Genomic DNA, 10,173 nt, shown 5'->3' with positions numbered 1-10,173 from the left:
TCGTGATGCTTTGCTTAAAAGTGATGCTTCACCACAAAATAGTTAGGGTTTTCCACTGGAAAGTGATGCACCCATTGTATCGCCAGTTTTTACTAGAGCCTTACCTCTTTTTAGTGCTGAACAACACTTTACAGTGGTCCAGTATCACTTTTAAGAGATGGTGCACCATATCAGCATAACTATGGAGTGATGCAACCATGGTTTCTGCCCAACTTTAAAGGGTGCTGCAGGTGCACCACTTCAACACAGCCTATCAGTGGTGCTGTACCCATAAAAAGTGGGGTTCACCCACTTGATATTTACTAGTGGTGTGCACACTACTTTTTCCTAATAAAGCAACACTTTATTTGACTCCATGGGGAAAATACCTGCATCTAACCTGCTGAACATTTTGCTTCTTAGGTGTACCCTTGGGGGACTCGAAAGTTCTTTTTGTAGCATGTATGTGCAAAAAATTCAGAAATTTTACAAGACATAAAACCAATTTTAGAAATGCATGCATGATGCATCTAACCTGTTTTGATAGGCGACTCCTACGTAAAGCTCTTTCCCTTCCTAGGTGTACCCTTGTCAGAGTCTGAAGGTCCTTTTGTAGCCTGGTTCTTCATCCTGAAAAAATCACAAATGCCATATAGATACAACATCAATAGTTAAATGCATTCATGCTTGAACCTGCATGATGCATTCGTATAAGCATGCACACACAGTTGATAAAATCTGCATTCATGCTTCAAGCTGCATGATGCATTTTTATAAAGCATTCACAAGGGTGATCAATTAGATGTACACAATGCATATACATTCCAGAAATAAATTCTAAACTCACACATGCATCATTAATAGTTACAATCCATGATTATCTTGCCACACATTCTTTTTTTTTTTTTTTGCAATACCCTCCTCAACAGAGGGCAGACCATATCGCCAGGGGTTGAACCTGGGTCCTTACGCACCCACCGATTCACTTTAACCACTAGGCCAAGCCCCCTTTGGTTATCTTGCCACACATTCAGAGACAAGCATACAACGCTTCTACATCTGCATGAAGCATGTTAAAAAATGGATCAATGCTACCTGGAAATGCTACCTAGGAAAACCAACCACATTCAAATTCAACCAACATTCGAGATATAATGCTTCAAGCTGCATGATGCCACATACTTGTTGCTGCTGCAGGGGATTTTTACTGAAGTTGATGAACAGCCCAACAAAAAGTACTCCTCCTGAATTTGCTTGTTGTTGTTGTGATGTTGCTGCTTGTTGCTTCGGCTAGCAAAGAAATGCAAAGGAGGGAGGAAAGAGGGAATCAGAAACCTGAATGGCGCGGGCGAGACAGAGAGAGGGGGGAGGAACGAGCGAGACAGAGTGGGAGGGACGAGACTCGAGAGAATATTTGCATTAAGTGCTTGAAAGTACCTTGAGGTGATCATTAACCAGTAAGCGCTTTCACTTAGTACACGTCAAATTTAAACCCTTTTTTTTCCATTGATTTTAAATTTAATCTCACTGTTTCAAACGCCTAAACCACCCATTTTCTCAACCCCAAAAACCATATACTATATAGTGGCAAAAGCGGTCCACTTATACATGCTTTCACCCAATCTTGGTAAACAGACGCACAAGAGAGGAAGCGGCGAGAGCTGACGAGTTTGAAGAGGCTCGCATTAACAAAATGACGCAACGCCACAATCAGACTCAAGAAGAAATTCGAAATATGCAAGAAGCAATAAACCAATATTATGCGGACGCCGCAGAAGTAGGAATGGGCTACACGTCGACGGCAAGAGCAAGAACAGTGGGAAGCTTCACAGGTGCAAGAAGCGTGGGAAGCCATGGAAGAGGCCCATGATTTTGAGCGACACGAAAGGATGCCCGAGACTAGCGTCCCTAGAGGCAGAGGTAGCAGCAACCGGAGCAGAGGGCAAGGGACGAGTGGCACAAACCGCGGGAGAGGACAGGGGACGAGTGGCACAAACCGAGGGAGAGGACAGTAGCAGAGAAAGGGAGCAAATTACTTGTATAAATCTTGACAAAAACAACACAATATGTAAAGTTTTCAAACATTGAAAATGTACATTTTTGAAACATTGTTTGACCGCCAAAAAATATCTCTGCATTAGTCATTTTGAAGAGTACATCATGGTTTGCATGGCATCAAAGCTCTTTGCGTGCACAAGGTATGTGACCTAGCTTCCGGTGGAAGCAATTAAGTGAAGTGTATTTGTTAGTGACTCCTTGCACAATGTTGTTTCTCCTTGCGCCTTGGAAACTGAAAAGAAGAAAAAGTTAGATTCAGTCATAGTGTATTAAAGACAATCAAAATTTATCGATTTAGTAAGCACCTTTCTATTGTTGAGACTGAATGCATACAATTCCGGCAAAAGTGGAAGTTCTTCACATGTAAGATCTATCCTGATCTGTGCCAGAGTTGTGCTTGACATTGTCTCCATCACATTAAGTACGTTGTCTCGAAAGTACAGCTCCATTGATAAAGGTTTGTTCTCGAGGTTGTTCTGTGTATCTTGGTCAAGTGGAATAAGTTGCCCACTACGAAGATGATATCTAATATAGTAAAACGATACTAAGAAATTTTGAGAGCTTATAATGAACTTTCAAATTATGGACTTCTTTTGCAAAATACAGATTTTGTTTTGTGATTGTTTCCTATCCCACTTATCATCTAAAAAGTCCAAACAGCTCTCAGACTTGCAAATGAACATTGTTGCGGTAGTTCTTATTTGCTCATCGAAGAAAAAATCTACAAACACTTCAAGAGGCATAAATAGTACGAGCCGAACTATTTTTGTGACAATTGAATACTTGAAGGACTTTTGTATATCCTGAAACAACTTATTCCTAAAGCTTTCACTAGTTTGCGAAGCAGGCAGGGACCAATCCTTGCTGTCAAAGGATGGAAGTGACAAAGGAGCTACACGACCCCAACCAATGGAAGTTCTCGGTTCCACATATGACATATCATAAAAGAAAATTCCATTATCTACAAGTTCCTTGTGTTGTCTTCCTCGGTACATTTTCTCACCAATAAATGCATGGAAAGCATAAAAAATCCCAACTATACTCTCAACTGGTTGCCAATCTGTCCTATTCGATGGATAAATATATGAAACATACCAAAGATGATATCCACCACTTAATATTCAAATATAATCATGCACTAAGCGAGATGCTGAAATAAATTACAGTTGGGTCGATGCCTTGGAAAACTTGGAGGAGATGTTTGCAACCTTAAGTCTGCATTCTGAAAAGCATGTTGTATGAGGACCTCTTTCACCCGCTTTCTTTGTGCACACACTTTAAACTCTTTAACTTGACCCTTGAAAGCCTCCACAAAATCATTGCATTGTCTCCTCTTCCTCCTCCTAGTTTGCAGTAGAACCCAACTTCCGATAGTTATTCGAGATGGAATCCATGCTTGATCAGCTGTAGTATAACTGTTAAAAATGATAACAGAGTCAATGGTAGTGCTAGGCCTTCGAGAAGTAGACATGGTGTGAATTAGAATGAATACACAGAAAGGTTAGCGCAAATATGAAAAAGGGAAGAAGTTTTGAGAGGGAAGTAGAGCTACTCAAAGTCATATTTGGGCGGGAACAAAGATACTAGATAGAGTCTTCAATGAAAGTTCTGAAATTCCTCGGTACATAGTTAGTACGACTTATAGCATTTATGCCTTGAAAGTGTGAAATTGTGCAATTTGATGAACCAAAATAATATTTCCTCCCTTTTTTTTAAAAGAGATTGACTCCAAAATGTCGATTTCAACGTAACGTTAGCCTCTTCCTCATTGCTCGAGCGCCACTCTCTCTCTAGAACTGAAAGGCCCAAAAGTGAGTCCAGCTTTCTCCTAATGTGCATGAAGTTTTCCATCTTCATTGCATCACCTAGGTCACAAGGAACACAAAGATTGTATTGTAACAAGTCGAGAACAAGTCTCTCTTGATGGGAGAAACTATAATACAAATGCTTAATGGAGGGGGGACCGGCTCCACATAAATCTGGTCCTCAGTTTGTTGTCATGTTCTCTAAACTCTCTGTCTTGCAAAAGTATTGTTCATGCCAAGGTAACTAAATGCTATGTTTATGTTGCTACCATTAATTATGTTCACCCTCTATGCTCACAAAGTAATTTCACAAAAGTACTCTCTCTAATTTCCGCTACTGTCAAGTTAATAGGCCAATTCCAGTACATTGGTATCAGAACAGGCTAGGAAAGGCATGCCTGTCTTGGACTCATCAATTGGAGATGCATCCTTTCAAGCCCTGAAGAAAAGCCTTCCAAAGGTGGTTGAAGTGGATAATACGTGCACGATGTTGGTCCCACCAACACTAATTAACAAACAACTTACTATGGTGGCCAATTTGTCTTTGGTATTTGATTTTATGGGTAGAGTTCCATCACATATAGAGCTCATCAGATGGATATCTAGCCTAGTGGTTCTCAACCATGGTGAAATGATTGACTATGTCTAATACCTAACCAAAGGGTTTTACAATGTCTAGTTCAACAACCATGCTCAACTGACAAAATCTTGGCAGAAATGTTGATGTACCTTAATCACTCCCCTGTCTTCATGCTACCCTGGAACCCACCCTTCGAAACTCTAAAGGCCTTTAACAATATGTGCCCAGTGTGGGTTGATTTTTTCAATCTTCCAATCTAGCTATGGGATAATCTCAGAGACCTTGCGGGCAACACTGGGTATTCCTTTGTTTTTCCTAGAGCACAAGAAGTTGGGGACCATGCTAATAAAGTGTGCATCTATTGGGTTATATGTAAATCTCATACTCTAAGTGTCTCCATTCACCAAGCAAGACCCATCAAGCGAACCAAAGTTTTGAGCAAGAACATACCAAGAACATGTATTTTCTTCACAAGAGACTTCTATCACAAGAACATAAGAGAAGTAGAACATATGAGACTTCTATACCAAGAATATGTATTCCCATCACAAGAGACTTCTATCACAAGAGAAGAAGACTATCCCAAGAACATTAGAGACCTCTATCACAAGATCATGTGTTCCCATCAAAAGAGGCTCGTATGACAAGAACGTAGGAGACTTCTTTTACAAGAACATGTATTCTTATAGCAATAGATGTCCTCTCAATTCCATGAAAACTTATTTTTATGACTCTCAAGTTCTCTATGCCACACGCACTTAAGTAGGAATTTGTAGAGTCACATCAGACCTCAACACAAAAGATAACTAGGCATAGACAAGAACACATATTCTTTTTATGTCACATGTATGACACACTACCTCATATTGAAACTAAACATGATATTACTACTCAATGACAAGACCTCTAATTAATGGGACGGTAAGAATGGATTCACATGATAAACAATTACCATCCGATTGCCCTCACAAAAGTCTTACATATATACCATTGCATTACATAGACAAGCATGAAGATAAGAATGGGTGGTGTCACTCTCTCAATAAACAAGAGATGATAGTTCCAATGATCATGCAAGGGAGCATCAAATTGAGGTCCCTCTCCATACGTTTAGGTGCGGCCTTCGTATAATTTGGAAAAACACTTCAATAAAAATGCCCACAAAGTAACTACATGACCCATGTAATTTTGCAAAAGTACAATAAATTTATACTACCAAACTCAAAAATAAGAGTCAAAATTTAATAGAAATTTTCTCATAGCAATGCAGAAGTCCTTACTAGTCATAGGGAGTGAGGCCACCCAAGGGATCCACCTCATCATCTACATCTCTTGAGGTTCCAGTGAGAGTCGACGCTTGTGTAATGTGCATACTCAAGAAAGGAACCACATGAGTGGAGATGATGGTATCATCTCTATCAAGGGACATGCAAAGGTGACCCAATGCAAGACATGATTGTAAGAAAATAGCATCTGGCGTTGAAAGCATATCCATAAAACAAGCAATAAAAGACACGCTCCTCTCCATCACTCCTCACTGTCGGCTGGCTTCCAAGCCATACCATATCGATGCTAGCAAAGTGAGATTTATAGACATAAAAAATAGTCAATCTGTGGGAGGTAGCTGACCCGACTAGTGCATGGAGGCTAAAGTGATAGCTAATCTCTTGAAAAAACCAAGTCTAAGTGGTTTCTACCTAACTTAATCTCAAATGTGTGTCAGACATGAAAGGCTACTTTCCTTATCGCAAGCTTATCCGGAAAATTTTTTGTAGCTACAAGACTTCGAATGTAATGAAATTTAATGCCTAGCATGAGTAGAGTATCCTTAACACTCTCATGTACTCAAATGCCATTTTTGACACTTGAAAAAAATTGCACATAAGATAAACAACATATTTTAGGTCATTCGGTTTCGACATCTGAAGCACTCTATGGCTTCCTCTAAACATACTCTATCTATTCCTAAGGTTGAAAACCATGTTTGGTGTGCTTATTGTGCATAGGGAGCGAAAATATCTCATAGACGGGCATGCCTAAAAACACATTTTCATCACAAGAAACTTACATTAAATAGAAGATCTTTCACCTACGAACGCATTGGTATGCTCGGAATAGCAATGTAACATCGTACAAGAGAGACACAAAGGGTTGAAGAATACAATAGACTCACAGTAAGCTTATGCAACGTATGCTCACTTTCATTATCCAAAAACTTAGGTCAATAGTTACAAAAATTGTCTTTTATACCTTAGCTCAGGTTTAAGAACGGATTCCTAGCTAATTGAGCTCAATGAGAAGGCTTAATAACTTCATAACATTAAAAATTTGGAAGCCCTCATTCCCTTTACACTCATTGGCAAAATCAATAATATTACAATGGATTTGGACTTTGCGGGATTCATCATTAATACAAAGGGTTCTAATACAATCAATTGGGATAAAAAATGAGAGTGGTGTCCCTTTGATGCTCTTCTTTTGGCTTTGTTAGTTGAGTAGCCACGACACAGCTACTTTAGGTGCTAACTAGTGGTCGGGCTTTCTCGCTTCAGTACTCCTAGCATGCTGCTCGAGACCTTCTTGGTACTTGAGATGTTATTTGTCCTAATCTGTTGACATGAATTGCATGGATATTCTATTCCTTCACTTAACTACTAAGTAACTAACAAACCTAGCTCTTAAATTGGTGATGACGGGGCCAAAGATATGGATCTATAAGTGAAGAATCCTGTATAGAATGCCTCTTCAAAGGTTTGCATGTAATATGATGACAGAAACATCACCCAAGCATAAAGCACTTCCTCCAAAGATTGGCATGATAGATTCTACCACAATCCCTTGTTACCTTCGAGGAAGGACATCCACGCTGCATTTGTTTGCTCCACTAGTGGAAAGTTTGCAAGTAGGCTAGGAGCCTTTTCGATATCTTGATTTCTCCCTCTCAACAACTGGATAATAGAAGAGAGTGTGTCCACCATATAGTTTTGAGTGGGTGGACCATTCTGTGGTGGTGGGAACCTTGGGTAATTGCACCAAGTTGGTCTCTTTTGCTGGATGATTGAGTGTTGTTGCCAGCTTCTGACTCTTGGTACTGGACACTACACAGGATCTTGCTTGATAGTTGATGACACATTTGTATACAAGATAAGATACCTGGGGTGCAAGTTTAGCCAGATCTCTTGCTATTTTGGATGTGTCATTGTTGGGTTGGCTTGGAAGTCCTCTAGAAGTCTTTCTTTGAACTATAGCACTTCAAACTTGATGAGTGGGAAGGGAAAAGCCTAATGATGCATGTTTCATTGATATTGTCCAGTGTGAGAAGGTTGACATTGATTGAGTGCAGGATGCACTCTTCCCACTGCATTGCTCCTTTCCATATGGTCTCTATCTCCTCTTCCACTTGCTTCTTTAATGTAGCTTCTTCCTTTGCAGTTAGGCTTTTTGGTTGAGTTTAGGGTCCAACTTCTTCATGAGGAATCTCTAGCTTTGGGAGATTTCCCTCTTGAGTGATGTCTGCTTCAAAGTCCATGAACTATAAAGCATCTTTATCTCCCATTGTTGATTCTTCTTGTTCTTCCCCTAATGTGGATACATGTGCTTTGGCAAACACTCGAGATTTGATGAGCCTACCTTTGAGTTTTTCAATTTCTTTTTGATACCCTTCTTCTTGCTATATGAATCCAATGGACAGTTCTCTCATTTGCATTAGTTCTAGCTTGAGCTCCATTTCTAGCTCTCGAACCTTCTGTTCCAAAGCTTTGTAGGCCTAATTTTTTCCCTGTAGTGTGGCCATTGCCTGAGGGATTCACCATGGAAAACTTATTGAGCCATGTAAGTGCAGGGGAGGGGGGTTTTTTACAAGTTACATAAGCGTATAAGTTAAGGGCAGGCCCCCAATATTTTATTTCCCAAGCTTGAAAATAAGGGAGGGGGGTATCATAGTTGGGGGGGGGGGGGGGGGGGGGGGGGGGGGGGGGGGGGGGGATTGGTCACCAATCTGCACTAGAAGTTGGATGAATTTAGGGGAGGTTTTTTATCAGGTCACACATAAAATTTTGCATCAAGTCAATCCTAGATAAGGGCCGATTTGGAGCAGGTCAAGGGTTGATTTACACCAGCATTGGAAGGGTCGGAATTGGTGGACGAGTAGCCTGATTGGGCACATAGTTTGAAAGTCAAACTAAGACACATTGAAGGTACATCTAGTTATCAATAGAAGTGTTTCCTTAGTACGTTGCCAGTCACTATGCTACACACTCTTTCACTAGTTTTACTCATTTAGATCATGTGAGACCTAAATTTTATATGTAAGGTAGGGGTATGATAGTTTTCTTCATTGATTGTCGTATAAGTGTAGAAAGAGGGGTCATATTCCCTAATATGATTTGTATATAGGGGTTTTATCAAAGTTGTCTGCTAGTAGGTGGCATCCCATTTTGTATATAGAGTGAATCCCCCGAGGGCCATTGTTGTGTTGTCCCTTGAGCTGATTCAGCAGTTTGTTTTGCTCTTGGCATCGAGACTCTAACTGTGCTAGCTAAGTATTTGCAATATTTAGTTGGAGTTGCAACCTTTTTATTGTGGAAGTTGATTCAGTCGTGGTGGCCTCTTTAAAATCTTGTTCTTACTATTGGTTCTTTGTTTTGAGAGATTCCAAATCGCTTCGGACTTTGTAGTTAGTTCTACCAATTCCTTGTGTTTAATTTCCATTGCTTCTTTGTATGCTCCATTGAAAGTGTTTGCAATGTTGAGCCTATCGTTTGAGTATTGTAGTCACTGATACAGATTGTGAAGTTGTTGGTGGCGAGCATAGATCTCTTCTTTCATTCGGTCCACCTCTTCATGAGAAAACTAGGTGTACTCATCAATGTTTTCTAGACTTTCAAGATTTTTGGAGTGACTTGCTTCAGGCTAATTCGTTTGTGTGTCTGGAGCCTCTGTTGGGAGAGCTTGATCTAGCTTATCATCTTGTTCCTTTTCAAGCTCCTGGTGTGTGTGTGTGTGTGTGTGCATGTGTCTTTGTCTATGTGTGTAAGAGAGATAACTTTGTGCATGTCTACCCCCCCCCTCTGTGCATGTGTCTTTGTCTATGTGTGTAAGAGAGATAACTTTGTGCATGTTTGTGTGTGTGGGGAGAGAGAGAGAGAGATAGAGAGAGAGAGAGAGAGAGAGAGAGAGAGAGAGACCTACACACATACAATGTGTATGGTTGGTTTGGTAAGAAATTTTGTATGGCTAGAGAGATAAGAATTTTTTGATTATCATGCACACAAGTTACTTGGATTATGAATTTATGGCTCTTGTCTATTGAATATCTAGGATGGGGAGGGCACCAAAATTTGAATGTAGTGCTGCAAAACTAGAGTATGCAACAAGTATAATCAAGGAAATACTCCCACCAAATCAGAAGAAATTATGTTGTATTACTAAGAAGTTTTATGAATAGCACGGAATATCACTGAGTTAATCCTTAGAATCTACATGGAAAGAACGACATTAGTGAAAAAGATTGGGGTGATGTGTTTTCTTGTGTAAAGTTAGCTATGGGGACCAACATTGTGTCATGGGCCCCTTTTGCAGAGTGTGCTATGAAAAGTAGTGAAGAACACCATAACTTTGACAAGCACAATAGGTGGGAGGAGAGAGTGAGAAGCACATGTGCCCCCAGGGAGTCTTCAAGGTGTTTTGCATGCCAAAAGCCTATCACATCCATTGCATTTATTGGAATTGGATTCCGTGGTTAATACTCTT

Source organism: Adiantum capillus-veneris, chromosome 10 (assembly GCF_014529385.1).
Source record: "Adiantum capillus-veneris isolate H3 chromosome 10, ASM1452938v2, whole genome shotgun sequence".
In the NCBI taxonomy this organism is placed as follows: Eukaryota; Viridiplantae; Streptophyta; class Polypodiopsida; order Polypodiales; family Pteridaceae; genus Adiantum; species Adiantum capillus-veneris.
Note: the sequence above shows the minus strand (reverse complement) of the source record.